Source organism: Oncorhynchus clarkii, chromosome 21 (genome assembly GCF_045791955.1).
Source record: "Oncorhynchus clarkii lewisi isolate Uvic-CL-2024 chromosome 21, UVic_Ocla_1.0, whole genome shotgun sequence".
Lineage (NCBI taxonomy): Eukaryota > Metazoa > Chordata > Actinopteri > Salmoniformes > Salmonidae > Oncorhynchus > Oncorhynchus clarkii.
The window spans coordinates 2,377,962-2,394,218 of NC_092167.1; positions in this window are offsets into that span (position 1 = coordinate 2,377,962).

Consider the following 16,257-nt stretch of genomic DNA (forward strand, 5'->3'; position numbering starts at 1 on the left):
GCTGACCATCAGCCAGACAGACAGCTAAACATCCACCTCTCCTATAGGCTGACCATCAGACAGACAGCTAAACATCCACCTCTCCTATAGGCTGACCATCAGCCAGACAGACAGCTAAACATCCACCTCTCCTATAGGCTGAGCCTTTACAGGAACCATCAGCCAGACAGAGAGACAGAGCGGACCATCAGCCAGACAGAGAGGACCATCAGCCAGACAGAGAGACAGAGCTGACCATCAGCCAGACAGAGAGACAGAGCTGACCATCAGCCAGACAGAGAGACAGAGCTGACCATCAGCCAGACAGAGAGACAGAGCTGACCATCAGCCAGACAGAGAGACAGAGCTGACCATCAGCCAGACAGAGAGACAGAGCTGACCATCAGCCAGACAGAGAGACAGAGCTGACCATCAGCCAGACAGAGAGACAGAGCTTACCATCAGCCAGATAGATAGACAGAGCTGACCATCAGCCAGACAGAGAGACAGAGCTGATCATCAGCTAGACAGAGAGACAGAGCTGACCATCAGCCAGACAGAGAGACAGAGCTGACCATCAGCCAGACAGACAGACAGCTAAACATCCACCTCTCCTATAGGCTGACCATCAGCCAGACAGAGGACTGCTAAACATCCACCTCTCCTATAGGCTGACCATCAGCCAGACAGACAGATAGAGCTGACCATCAGCCAGACAGACAGACAGCTAAACATCCACCTATCCTATAGGCTGACCATCAGCCAGACAGACAGACAGCTAAACGTCCACCTCTCCTATAGGCTGACCATCAGCCAGACAGAGGACAGCTAAACATCCACCTCTCCTATAGGCTGACCATCAGCCAGACAGACAGACAGAGCTGACCATCAGCCAGACAGACAGACAGAGCTGACCATCAGCCAGACAGAGAGACAGAGCTGACCATCAGCCAGACAGAGAGACAGAGCTGACCATCAGCCAGACAGAGGACAGCTAAACATCCACCTCTCCTATAGGCTGACCATCAGCCAGACAGACAGCTAAACATCCACCTCTCCTATAGGCTGACCATCAGACAGACAGCTAAACATCCACCTCTCCTATAGGCTGACCATCAGCCAGACAGACAGACAGCTAAACATCCACCTCTCCTATAGGCTGAGCCTTTACAGGAACCTGTCTGAAAGTGGATACGTCCCCCCAGGGACAATTCAAAGAGTCGAAGCAGAAAAACACGTGAAAATGACTAAAACATGTAAAATAAACCACAAAGTATTTTCATTTTCTCCAAAGTGGGTTTAGTCATTATAATTATGTTAACAGACCACTACGTTGTGCAGAGTGTTTAATCGTAGGTCTGGTCTCTCGTTGGGAAGAAAAACAAAGCTCTCGGCGGCCAGCCGATGTGATTACCCTGATTCATATCTTTAATAAAGGCTCACCGCTGTAATGAGGTCATAAATCATCCTTCACTCTGAATATAATCATGAATAATCCTCTACCACAGTAACTATAGTCTGGAGGAGAGCTGTTATCTATAGTAGAGTAGAGGGGGTCTGGAGGAGAGCTGTTATCTATAGTAGAGTAGAGGGGGTCTGGAGGAGAGCTGTTATCTATAGTAGAGGGGGTCTGGAGGAGAGCTGTTATCTATAGTAGAGTAGAGGGGGTCTGGAGGAGAGCTGCTATCTATAGTAGAGGGGGTCTGGAGGAGAGCTGTTATCTATAGTAGAGTAGAGGGGGTCTGGAGGAGAGCTGCTATCTATAGTAGAGGGGGTCTGGAGGAGAGCTGTTATCTATAGTAGAGTAGAGGGGTTCTGGAGGAAAGCTGCTATCTATAGTAGAGGGGGTCTGGAGGAGAGCTGTTATCTATAGTAGAGTAGAGGGGGTCTGGAGGAGAGCTGTTATCTATAGTAGAGTAGAGGGGGTCTGGAGGAGAGCTGTTATCTATAGTAGAGGGGGTCTGGAGGAGAGCTGTTATCTATAGTAGAGTAGAGGGGGTCTGGAGGAGAGCTGCTATCTATAGTAGAGGGGGTCTGGAGGAGAGCTGTTATCTATAGTAGAGTAGAGGGGGTCTGGAGGAGAGCTGCTATCTATAGTAGAGGGGGTCTGGAGGAGAGCTGTTATCTATAGTAGAGTAGAGGGGTTCTGGAGGAAAGCTGCTATCTATAGTAGAGGGGGTCTGGAGGAGAGCTGTTATCTATAGTAGAGTAGAGGGGGTCTGGAGGAGAGCTGCTATCTATAGTAGAGGGGGTCTGGAGGAGAGCTGTTATCTATAGTAGAGTAGAGGGGGTCTGGAGGAGAGCTGTTATCTATAGTGGAGTAGAGGGGGTCTGGAGGAGAGCTGTTATCTATAGTAGAGGGGGTCTGGAGGAGAGCTGTTATCTATAGTAGAGTAGAGGGGGTCTGGAGGAGAGCTGTTATCTATAGTAGAGTAGAGGGGGTCTGGAGGAGAGCTGTTATCTATTGTAGAGTAGAGGGGGTCTGGAGGAGAGCTGTTATCTATAGTAGAGTAGAGGGGTCTGGTGGTTGAAGGACTCCCTGGGCCAGGAATAGACCTTCCATTCAGTACAGAAATAGCCAGCTATCTAGACATCAGTGGTGGGGTCTAGGACCTGGCTGAGTGGTGGGGTCTAGGACCTGGCTGAGTGGTGGGGTCTAGGACCTGGCTAAGTGGTGGGGTCTAGGACCTGGCTGAGTGGTGGGGTCTAGGACCTGGCTGAGTGGTGGGGTCTAGGACCTGGCTGAGTGGTGAGGTCTAGGACCTGGCTGAGTGGTGGGGTCTAGGACCTGGCTGAGTGGTGTGGTCTAGGACATGGCTGAGTGGTGGGGTCTAGGACCTGGCTGAGTGGTGTGTGAATCGTTTACATCTTCAGGTACAGGAGGTTGCTCCCTGGCTGAAGGTCTGCACAGAGAACAGCAGAGTACCGCAGGGTCTTGAGGAAAGTGTTGAGGACTGGGTTGGGGAGGCAAAACTTTCCTGTCTAATTCAGAGACCTACAGAAGATATTCAGAGACCTACAGAAGATATCCAGAGACCTACAACAGATATCCAGAGACCTACAGAAGATATCCAGAGACCTAGAGAAGATATCCAGAGACCTACAACAGATATCCAGAGACCTACAACAGATATCCAGAGACCTACAACAGATATCCAGAGACCTACAATAGATATCCAGAGACCTACAAAAGATATCCAGAGACCTACAGAAGATATCCAGAGACCTACAAATATATCCAGAGACCTACAGAAGATATCCAAAGAACTACAGAAGATCTCCAGAGACCTACAGAAGATATCCAGAGACCTACAACAGATATCCAAAGACCTACAGAAGATATCCAGAGACCTGCAGAAGATATCCAGAGACCTACAGAAGATATCCAGAGACCTACAGAAGATATCCAGAGACCTACAGAAGATATCCAGAGAACTACAACAGATATCCAGAGACCTACAGAAGATATCCAGAGACCTGCAGAAGATATCCAGAGACCTGCAGAAGATATCCAGAGACCTACAGAAGATATCCAGAGACCTACAGAAGATATCCAGAGACCTACAGAAGATACCCAGAGACCTACAACAGATATCCAGAGACCAACAACAGATATCCAGAGACCTACAGAAGATATCCAGAGACCTACAACAGATATCCAGAGACCTACAGAAGATATCCAGAGACCTACAACAGATATCCAGAGACCTACAACAGATATCCAGAGACATACAGAAGATATCCAGAGACCTACAACAGATATCCAGAGACCTACAACAGATATCCAAAGAACTACAGAAGATATCCAGAGACCAACAGAAGATATCCAGAGACCTACAGAAGATATCCAGAGACCTACAGAAGATATCCAGAGACCTACAACAGATATCCAGAGACCTACAGAAGATATCCAGAGACCTACAACAGATATCCAGAGACCTACAACAGATATCCAAAGAACTACAGAAGATATCCAGAGACTTGCAGAAGATATCCAGAGACCTACAGAAGATATCCAGAGACCTACAGAAGATATCCAGAGACCTACAGAAGATACCCAGAGACCTACAACAGATATCCAGAGACCAACAACAGATATCCAGAGACCTACAGAAGATATCCAGAGACCTACAACAGATATCCAGAGACCTACAGAAGATATCCAGAGACCTACAACAGATATCCAGAGACCTACAACAGATATCCAGAGACCTACAGAAGATATCCAGAGACCTACAACAGATATCCAGAGACCTACAACAGATATCCAAAGAACTACAGAAGATATCCAGAGACCAACAGAAGATATCCAGAGACCTACAGAAGATATCCAGAGACCTACAACAGATATCCAGAGACCTACAACAGATATCCAGAGACCTACAGAAGATATCCAGAGAACTACAACAGATATCCAGAGACCTACAGAAGATATCCAGAGACCTGCAGAAGATATCCAGAGACCTGCAGAAGATATCCAGAGACCTACAGAAGATATCCAGAGACCTACAGAAGATATCCAGAGACCTACAGAAGATACCCAGAGACCTACAACAGATATCCAGAGACCAACAACAGATATCCAGAGACCTACAGAAGATATCCAGAGACCTACAACAGATATCCAGAGACCTACAGAAGATATCCAGAGACCTACAACAGATATCCAGAGACCTACAACAGATATCCAGAGACCTACAGAAGATATCCAGAGACCTACAACAGATATCCAGAGACCTACAACAGATATCCAAAGAACTACAGAAGATATCCAGAGACCAACAGAAGATATACAGAGACCTACAGAAGATATCCAGAGACCTACAGAAGATATCCAGAGACCTACAACAGATATCCAGAGACCTACAGAAGATATCCAGAGACCTACAACAGATATCCAGAGAACAGATATCCAGAGACCTACAGAAGATATCCAGAGACCTACAACAGATATCCAGAGACCTACAACAGATATCCAAAGAACTACAGAAGATATCCAGAGACCTACAGAAGATATCCAGAGACCTACAACAGATATCCAGAGACCTACAGAAGATATCCAGAGACCTACAGAAGATATCCAGAGACCTACAACAGATATCCAGAGACCTACAACAGATATCCAGAGACCTCAGTACCGTTTCTTGCTCATAATTCACTGTGTACTCGGAGCACAAAACAACGTGCTTAAACTGCCTCTCAGATTTCATCTCTCCAGCATCACAGCTGGATCTGGTAGTGGTTCAGTCAGGCATGTAAACCCACCATGACCTCATCATGACCCCACCATGACCTCATCTTGACACCACCATGAACCCACCGTGACCTCATCATGACCCCACCATGACCTCATCATGACCCCACCATGACCTCATCATGACCCCACCATGAACTCAACGTGACCCCACCATGACCACATCATGACTACACCATGACCACATCATTACCCTACCATGAACCCACCCTGACCTCATCATGACCTCACCATGACCTCATCATGACCCCACCATGACCTCATCATGACCCCACCATGAACTCAACGTGACCCCACCATGACCACATCATGACCACACCATGATCTCATCATGACCCCACCATGAAACCACCGTGACCTCACCATGACCCCACCATGAACCCACCATGACCTCATCATGACCCCACCATGATCTCATCATGACCACATCATGCTCTCTGGGTGGATATGTGTGCCATAGAACCCACTGCTCTGTGGGTGGCTGAGAGCACTCTGGGAGTTTACTGTCTGTGATAATCCTAGCTGTGAATTATCGTCATCGTCCCCAGTCCCTCGATGCACGTTGCTCTGTTATATTCTACCACAGGGTTTGTGATCGATGTCTGTTCAGACTAACTGACTGCTTCCTGCTCTTCTCTCAGAACAACACATTAGCATCAATGCCTAGTCACGAAGAACCTTCAGAGAGGCCTAATCATGGAGAACCTTCAGAGAGGCCTAGTCAAGGAGAACCTTCAGAGAGGCCTAGTCATGGAGAACCTTCAGAGAGACCTAGTCACGGAGAACCTTCAGAGAGGCCTAGTCAAGGAGAACCTTCAGAGAGGCCTATTCAAGGAGAACCTTCAGAGAGGCCTAGTCAAGGAGAACCTTCAGAGAGGCCTAGTCAAGGAGAACCTTCAGAGAGGACTAGTCATGGAGTTCCTTCAGAGAGAGATCAGTGATCCAGGACCTTCAGAGAGAGATCAGTGATAGAGGACCTTCAGAGAGAGATCAGTGATAGAGGACCTTCAGAGAGAGATCAGTGATAGAGGACCTTCAGAGAGAGATCAGTGATAGAGGACCTTCAGAGAGAGATCAGTGATCCAGGACCTTCAGAGAGAGATCAGTGATAGAGGACCTTCAGAGAGAGATCAGTGATAGAGGACCTTCAGAGAGAGATCAGTGATCGAGGATCTTCAGAGAGAGATCAGTGATCAAGGACCTTCAGAGAGAGATCAGTGATCGAGGACCTTCAGAGAGAGATCAGTGATCGAGGACCTTCAGAGAGAGATCAGTGATCGAGGACCTTCAGAGAGAGATCAGTGACCGAGGACCTTCAGAGAGAGATCAGTGATCGAGGACCTTCAGAGAGAGATCAGTGATAGAGGACTGTAAAGTAACAAGTTACTGATCCATGTACTCATAGTATACAGCTCCATTTTATTTATCTGAGCAGACCATCAGACCAGCAGACCATCAGACCAGCAGACCAGCAGACCAGCAGACCAGCAGACCATCAGACCGTTAGACCGTTAGACCATCAGACCGTCAGACCGTTAGACCGTTAGACCAGCAGAGCAGAAGACTGTCAGTCCATCAGACCATCAGACCAGCAGACCAGCAGACCAGCAGACCATCAGACCAGCAGACCAGCAGACCAGCAGACCAGCAGATCAGCAGACCAGCAGACCAGCAGACCATCAGACCGTCAGACCAGCAGACCGTCAGACCGTCAGACCGTCAGACCAGCAGACCGTCAGACCGTCAGACCATCAGACCAGCAGACCAGCAGACCCAGTCCCTACAAAATAATGGCTTAAAAACTGGAAATCAAATCCATCGTTGAATCAAATTAATTATTCTCTAAATATGGAACTAAATTGGGCTGCAGAGAGATGCAGAACAGTGCAGGTAGAAGTTATACATCATGAACCTGTGGAACCTGTGGGTCTGAGAGGTCAGAGGATGGGTGAGGTTACTGTGGGAACCTGTGGGTCTGAGAGGTCAGAGGATGGGTGAGGTTACCGTGGGAACCTGTGGGTCTGAGAGGTCATGGGATGGCTGCGGTTACCATGGGAACATGTGGGTCTGAGAGGTCAGAGGATGGATGAGATTACCATGGGAACATGTGGGTCTGAGAGGTCAGAGGATGGGTAAGGTTACCGTGGGAACCTGTGGGTCTGAGAGGTCATGGGATGGCTGAGGTTACCATGGGAACATGTGGGTCGGAGAGGTCAGAGGATGGATGAGGTTACCATGGGAACGTGGGAAGGGTTCTTCCTGGAACCCAAAAGGGTTGTTCAAAGGGTTCTCCTATGGGAACAGCCGAAAAACCCTTTTCGGTTCTAGATAGCACCTGTTTTCCAAGAGTGTAGTCTAAGCCACAAGGCTAAACACACTTTTCCCCGGGCCGAGCCACAAAAGCCTGCTGTTCACCTCTCCCCTGACCAACATGAACCCCCTTCATGTTTGGAAAATACCCCTGTGGTCCAAAACACACAGCTAGCCTCAGTGCTGAAATAAATCTACATTTCCTATAGCCATTTTCTACATTCAGCCCTGATGGATGAGTCATCAGTTACTATTTCAAAAGGCCTTTCAGGACCTGTGGGACACGACACCGGGTCCTGTTCTCTCCTGTTACATGACACCGGGTCCTGTACTCTCCTGTTACATGACACCGGGTCCTGTACTCTCCTGTTGTACAACACCGGGTCCTGTTCTCTCCTGTTACAGGACACCGGGTCCTGTTCTCTCCTGTTACATGACACCGGGTCCTGTTCTCTCCTGTTACATGACACCGGGTCCTGTTCTCTCCTGTTACATGACACCGGGTCCTGTTCTCTCCTGTTACATGACACCGGGTCCTGTACTCTCCTGTTGTACAACACCGGGTCCTGTTCTCTCCTGTTACAGGACACCGGGTCCTGTTCTCTCCTGTTACATGACACTGGGTCCTGTTCTCTCCTGTTACATGACACAGGGTCCTGTTCTCTCCTGTTACATGACACCGGGTCCTGTTCTCTCCTGTTACAGGACAACGGGTCCTGTTCTCTCCTGTTACATGAAAACCGGGTCCTGTTCTCTCCTTTTACATGACACCGGGTCCTGTTCTCTCCTGTTACAGGACACCGGGTCCTGTACTCTCCTGTTATACAACACCGGGTCCTGTTCTCTCCTGTTACAGGACACCGGGTCCTGTTCTCTCCTGTTACATGACACCGGGTCCTGTTCTCTCCTGTTACATGACACCGGGTCCTGTTCTCTCCTGTTACATGACACCGTCCTGTTCTCTCCTGTTACATGACACCGGGTCCTGTTCTCTCCTGTTACATGACACCGGGTCCTGTTCTCTCCTGTTACATGACACCGGGTCCTGTTCTCTCCTGTTACATGACACCGGGTCCTGTTCTCTCCTGTTACAGGACACCGGGTCCTGTTCTCTCCTGTTACAGGACACCGGGTCCTGTTCTCTCCTGTTATAGGACACCTGGTCCTGTTCTCTCCTGTTACATGACAACGGGTCCTGTTCTCTCCTGTTACAGGACAACTGGTCCTGTTCTCTCCTGTTATGCGACACCGGGTCGTGTTCTCTCCTGTTACAGGACACCGGGTCCTGTTCTCTCCTGTTATACAACACCGGGTCCTGTTCTCTCCTGTTATACAAAACCGGGTCCTGTTCTCTCCTGTTACAGGACACCGGGTCCTGTTCTCTCCTGTTACATGACACCGGGTCCTGTACTCTCCTGTTATACAACACCGGGTCCTGTTCTCTCCTGTTACATGACACCAGGTCCTGTTCTCTCCTGTTGCATGACACCGGGTCCTGTTCTCTCCCGTTACAGGACACCGGGTCCTGTTCTCTCCTGTAACAGGACACCGGGTCCTGTTCTCTCCTGTTACATGACACCGGGTCCTGTTCTCTCCTGTTACAGGACACCGGGTCCTGTTCTCTCCTGTTACAGGACACCGGGTCCTGTTCTCTCCTGTTACAGGACACCGGGTCCTGTTCTCTCCTGTTACATGACACCGGGTCCTATTCTCTCCTGTTACAGGACACCGGGTCCTGTTCTCTCCTGTTACAGGACACCGGGTCCTGTTCTCTCCTGTTATACAACACCGGGTCCTGTTCTCTCCTGTTACATGACACCAGGTCCTGTTCTCTCCTGTTACAGGACACCGGGTCCTGTACTCTCCTGTTACAGGACACCGGGTCCTATTCTCTCCTGTTACAGGACACCGGTTCCTGTTCTCTCCTGTTACAGGACACCGGGTCCTGTTCTCTCCTGTTACAGGACACCGGGTCCTGTTCTCTCCTGTTACATGACACCGGGTCCTGTTCTCTCCTGTTACAGGACACCGGGTCCTGTTCTCTCCTGTTACATGACACCGGGTCATGTTCTCTCCTGTTACATGACACCGGGTCCTGTTCTCTCCTGTTACAGGACACCGGGTCCTGTTCTCTCCTGTTACAGGACACCGGGTCCTGTTCTCTCCTGTTACATGACACCGGGTCCTGTTCTCTCCTGTTACATGACACCGGGTCCTGTTCTCTCCTGTTACATGACACCGGGTCCTGTTCTCTCCTGTTACAGGACACCGGGTCCTGTTCTCTCCTGTTACAGGACACCGGGTCCTGTTCTCTCCTGTTATAGGACACCTGGTCCTGTTCTCTCCTGTTACATGACAACGGGTCCTGTTCTCTCCTGTTACAGGACAACTGGTCCTGTTCTCTCCTGTTATGCGACACCGGGTCGTGTTCTCTCCTGTTACACGACACCGGGTCCTGTTCTCTCCTGTTATACAACACCGGGTCCTGTTCTCTCCTGTTATACAAAACCGGGTCCTGTTCTCTCCTGTTACAGGACACCGGGTCCTGTTCTCTCCTGTTACATGACACCGGGTCCTGTTCTCTCCTGTTACATGACACCGGGTCCTGTTCTCTCCTGTTACATGACACCGGGTCCTGTTCTCTCCTGTTACATGACACCGGGTCCTGTTCTCTCCTGTTACATGACACCGGGTCCTGTTCTCTCCTGTTACATGACACCGGGTCCTGTTCTCTCCTGTTACATGACACCGGGTCCTGTTCTCTCCTGTTACATGACACCGGGTCCTGTTCTCTCCTGTTACATGACACCGGGTCCTGTTCTCTCCTGTTACATGACACCGGGTCCTGTTCTCTCCTGTTACATGACACCGGGTCCTGTTCTCTCCTGTTACATGACACCGGGTCCTGTTCTCTCCTGTTACAGGACACCGGGTCCTGTTCTCTCCTGTTATAGGACACCTGGTCCTGTTCTCTCCTGTTACATGACAACGGGTCCTGTTCTCTCCTGTTACAGGACAACTGGTCCTGTTCTCTCCTGTTATGCGACACCGGGTCGTGTTCTCTCCTGTTACAGGACACCGGGTCCTGTTCTCTCCTGTTATACAACACCGGGTCCTGTTCTCTCCTGTTATACAAAACCGGGTCCTGTTCTCTCCTGTTACAGGACACCGGGTCCTGTTCTCTCCTGTTACATGACACCGGGTCCTGTACTCTCCTGTTATACAACACCGGGTCCTGTTCTCTCCTGTTACATGACACCAGGTCCTGTTCTCTCCTGTTGCATGACACCGGGTCCTGTTCTCTCCCGTTACAGGACACCGGGTCCTGTTCTCTCCTGTTACAGGACACCGGGTCCTGTTCTCTCCTGTTACATGACACCGGGTCCTGTTCTCTCCTGTTACAGGACACCGGGTCCTGTTCTCTCCTGTTACAGGACACCGGGTCCTGTTCTCTCCTGTTACAGGACACCGGGTCCTGTTCTCTCCTGTTACATGACACCGGGTCCTATTCTCTCCTGTTACAGGACACCGGGTCCTGTTCTCTCCTGTTACAGGACACCGGGTCCTGTTCTCTCCTGTTATACAACACCGGGTCCTGTTCTCTCCTGTTACATGACACCAGGTCCTGTTCTCTCCTGTTACAGGACACCGGGTCCTGTACTCTCCTGTTACAGGACACCGGGTCCTATTCTCTCCTGTTACAGGACACCGGTTCCTGTTCTCTCCTGTTACAGGACACCGGGTCCTGTTCTCTCCTGTTACAGGACACCGGGTCCTGTTCTCTCCTGTTACAGGACACCGGGTCCTGTTCTCTCCTGTTACAGGACACCGGGTCCTGTTCTCTCCTGTTACATGACACCGGGTCATGTTCTCTCCTGTTACATGACACCGGGTCCTGTTCTCTCCTGTTACAGGACACCGGGTCCTGTTCTCTCCTGTTACAGGACACCGGGTCCTGTTCTCTCCTGTTACATGACACCGGGTCCTGTTCTCTCCTGTTACAGGACACCGGGTCCTGTTCTCTCCTGTTACATGACACCGGGTCCTGTTCTCTCCTGTTACAGGACACCGGGTCCTGTTCCTGTTCTCTCCTGTTACAGGACACCGGTTCCTGTTCTCTCCTGTTACAGGACACCGGGTCCTGTTCTCTCCTGTTACAGGACACCGGGTCCTGTTCTCTCCTGTTACAGGACACCGGGTCCTGTTCTCTCCTGTTACAGGACACCGGGTCCTGTTCTCTCCTGTTACAGGACACCGGGTCCTGTTCTCTCCTGTTACAGGACACCGGGTCCTGTTCTCTCCTGTTACAGGACACCGGGTCCTGTTCTCTCCTGTTACATGACACCGGGTCCTGTTCTCTCCTGTTACAGGACACCGGGTCCTGTTCTCTCCTGTTACAGGACACCGGGTCCTGTTCTCTCCTGTTACATGACACCGGGTCCTGTTCTCTCCTGTTACATGACACCGGGTCCTGTTCTCTCCTGTTACATGACACCGGGTCCTGTTCTCTCCTGTTACAGGACACCGGGTCCTGTTCTCTCCTGTTACAGGACACCGGGTCCTGTTCTCTCCTGTTATAGGACACCTGGTCCTGTTCTCTCCTGTTACATGACAACGGGTCCTGTTCTCTCCTGTTACAGGACAACTGGTCCTGTTCTCTCCTGTTATGCGACACCGGGTCGTGTTCTCTCCTGTTACACGACACCGGGTCCTGTTCTCTCCTGTTATACAACACCGGGTCCTGTTCTCTCCTGTTATACAAAACCGGGTCCTGTTCTCTCCTGTTACAGGACACCGGGTCCTGTTCTCTCCTGTTACATGACACCGGGTCCTGTTCTCTCCTGTTACATGACACCAGGTCCTGTTCTCTCCTGTTGCATGACACCGGGTCCTGTTCTCTCCCGTTACAGGACACCGGGTCCTGTTCTCTCCTGTTACAGGACACCGGGTCCTGTTCTCTCCTGTTACATGACACCGGGTCCTGTTCTCTCCTGTTACAGGACACCGGGTCCTGTTCTCTCCTGTTACAGGACACCGGGTCCTGTTCTCTCCTGTTACATGACACCGGGTCCTGTTCTCTCCTGTTACAGGACACCGGGTCCTGTTCTCTCCTGTTACAGGACACCGGGTCCTGTTCTCTCCTGTTATAGGACACCTGGTCCTGTTCTCTCCTGTTGCATGACACCGGGTCCTGTTCTCTCCCGTTACAGGACACCGGGTCCTGTTCTCTCCTGTTACAGGACACCGGGTCCTGTTCTCTCCTGTTACATGACACCGGGTCATGTTCTCTCCTGTTACAGGACACCGGGTCCTGTTCTCTCCTGTTACATGACACCGGGTCCTATTCTCTCCTGTTACAGGACACCGGGTCCTGTTCTCTCCTGTTACAGGACACCGGGTCCTGTTCTCTCCTGTTATACAACACCGGGTCCTGTTCTCTCCTGTTACATGACACCAGGTCCTGTTCTCTCCTGTTACAGGACACCGGGTCCTGTTCTCTCCTGTTACAGGACACCGGGTCCTGTTCTCTCCTGTTACATGACACCGGGTCCTGTTCTCTCCTGTTACAGGACACCGGGTCCTGTTCTCTCCTGTTACATGACACCGGGTCCTGTTCTCTCCTGTTACAGGACACCGGGTCCTGTTCTCTCCTGTTACAGGAGGTCTATTTAAAGTGACCCCCCCCCCCCCCCCCCAGTCTCCAACACACATCACCGTGGTCTATTTAAAGTGACCCCCCCCCCCCACCCAGGCTCTAACCCACTCTAAAGTGACCCCCCCCCCCTTTGGTTAAACAGTGAGTTGAGCCGTCCACTGACTGGCTGACCAAGTGGTAGCTCAGCGCACACACACACACACCATGTTACAATGAATGTCCCTGCCAGAGGAGGCTGAGGTGCGGTTGCTGCCCTGAGCAACAGAGACTTTATTGTGTTGAACTGACCGTGGGGCTCAAACTGGGAGGTTCCAGCCCTGAATGCTGATTGGCTGAAAGCCGTGTTACATCAGACCGTGCTATATCAGACCGTGGGAATGACAAAACATTAAACATTTATGTTGATAACCAGTTTATAATAGCAGTAATGCACCGCGGGGGGGTTGTGGTATACAGCCAATATATCGCGGCTAAGGGCTGTATCCAGGCACTCCGTGTTGAGTCGTGCTTAAGAACAGCCCTCAGCCATGGAATATATTAGCCATATACCACACCCCTTCTGGTCGTATTGCTTAAAAATACCATAGGAGAGAGACTGGCTCAAACATGACATAGACCACAGGAGAGAGACTGGCTCAAACATGACATAGACCATAGAGAGAGACTGGCTCAAACATGACATAGACCACAGGAGAGAGACTGGCTCAAACATGACATAGACCACAGGAGAGAGACTGGCTCAAACATGACATAGACCACAGGAGAGAGACTGGCTCAAACATGACATAGACTACAGGAGAGAGACTGGCTCAAACATGTATAGGAGAGAGACTGGCTCAAACATGACATAGGAGAGAGACTGGCTCAAACATGACATAGGAGAGAGACTGGCTCAAACATGACATAGACCACTGAAAAGAGACTGGCTCAAACATGAACAGGAGAGAGACTGGCTCAAACATGACATAGACCACAGGAGAGAGACTGGCTCAAACATGACATAGGAGAGAGACTGGCTCAAACATGACATAGGAGAGAGACTGGCTCAAACATGACATAGACCACAGGAGAGAGACAGGCTCAAACATGACATAGACCACAGGAGAGAGACTGGCTCAAACATGACATAGAACACAGGAGAGAGACTGTCTCAAACATGAATAGGAGATAGACTGGCTCAAACATGAATAGGAGAGAGACTGGCCCAAACATGACATAGACCATAGAAGAGAGACTGACTCAAACATGACATAGACCACAGGAGAGAGACTGGCTCAAACATGACATAGACCACAGGAGCGAGACTGGCTCAAACATTAATAGGAGAGAGACTGGCCCAAACATGAATAGGAGAGAGACTGGCCCAAACATGAATGGGAGAGAGGCTGACTCAAACATGACATAGACCACAGGAGAGAGACTGGCTCAAACATGACATAGACCACAGGAGAGAGACTGACTCAAACATGACATAGACCATAGGAGAGAGACTGGCTCAAACATGACATAGACCACAGGAGAGAGACTGGCTCAAACATGACATAGACCACAGGAGAGAGACTGGCTCAAACATGACATAGACCACAGGAGAGAGACTGGCTCAAACACGAATAGGAGAGAGACTGGCTCAAACATGAATAGGAGAGAGACTGGTTCGAACATGACATCGACCACAGGAGAGAGACTGGCTCAAACATGAATAGGAGAGAGACTGGCTCAAAACATGACATAGACCACAGGAGAGAGACTGGCTCAAACATGACATAGACCACAGGAGAGAGACTGGCTCAAACATGACATAGACCACAGGAGAGAGACTGGCTCAAACATGAATAGGAGAGAGACTGGCTCGAACATGACATAGGAGAGAGACTGGCTCAAACATGACATAGGAGAGAGACTGGCTCAAACATGAATAGGAGAGAGACTGGCTCAAACATGAATAGGAGAGAGACTGGCTCAAACATGAATAGGAGAGAGACTGGCTCAAACATGACATCGACCACAGGAGAGACTGGCTCAAACATGATAAGGAGAGAGACTGGCTCAAACATGAATCGGATAGAGACTGGCTCAAACATGAATAGGATTGAGACTGGCTCAAACATGACATAGATCACAGGAGAGAGACTGGCTCAAACATGAATAGGAGAGAGACTGGCTCAAACATGACATAGGAGAGAGACTGGCTCAAACATGAATAGGAGAGAGACTGGCTCAAACATGAATAGGAGAGAGACTGGCTCAAACATGAATAGGAGAGAGACTGGCTCAAACATGAATAGGATAGAGACTGGCTCAAACATGACATTGACCACAGGAGAGAGACTGGCTCAAAAATGATAAGGAGAGAGACTGGCTCAAACATGAATCGGATAGAGACTGGCTCAAACATGAATAGGATAGAGACTGGCTCAAACATGAATAGGAGAGAGACTGGCTCAAACATGAATAGGAGAGAGACTGGCTCAAACATGAATAGGATAGAGACTGGCTCAAACATGACATCGACCACAGGAGAGAGACTGGCTCAAACATGATAAGGAGAGAGACTGGCTCAAACATGAATCGGATAGAGACTGGCTCAAACATGACATCGACCACAGGAGAGAGACTGGCTCAAACATGATAAGGAGAGAGACTGGCTCAAACATGACATAGATCACAGGAGAGAGACTGGCTCAAACATGAATAGGAGAGAGACTGGCTCAAACATGAATAGGATAGAGACTGGCTCAAACATGAATAGGATAGAGACTGGCTCAAACATGAATAGGAGAGAGACTGGCCCAAACATGAATAGGAGAGAGACTGGCTAAAACATGAACAGGAGAGAGACTGGCTCAAACATGAACAGGAGAGAGACTGGCTCAAACATGAACAGGAGAGAGACTGGCCCAAACATGAATAGGAAAGAGACTGGCTCAAACATGAATAGGAGAGAGACTGGCCCAAACATGAATAGGAGAGAGACTGACTCAAACATGAATAGGAGAGAGACTGGCCCAAACATGAATAGGAGAGAGACTGGCTCAAACATGAACAGGAGATTGACTGG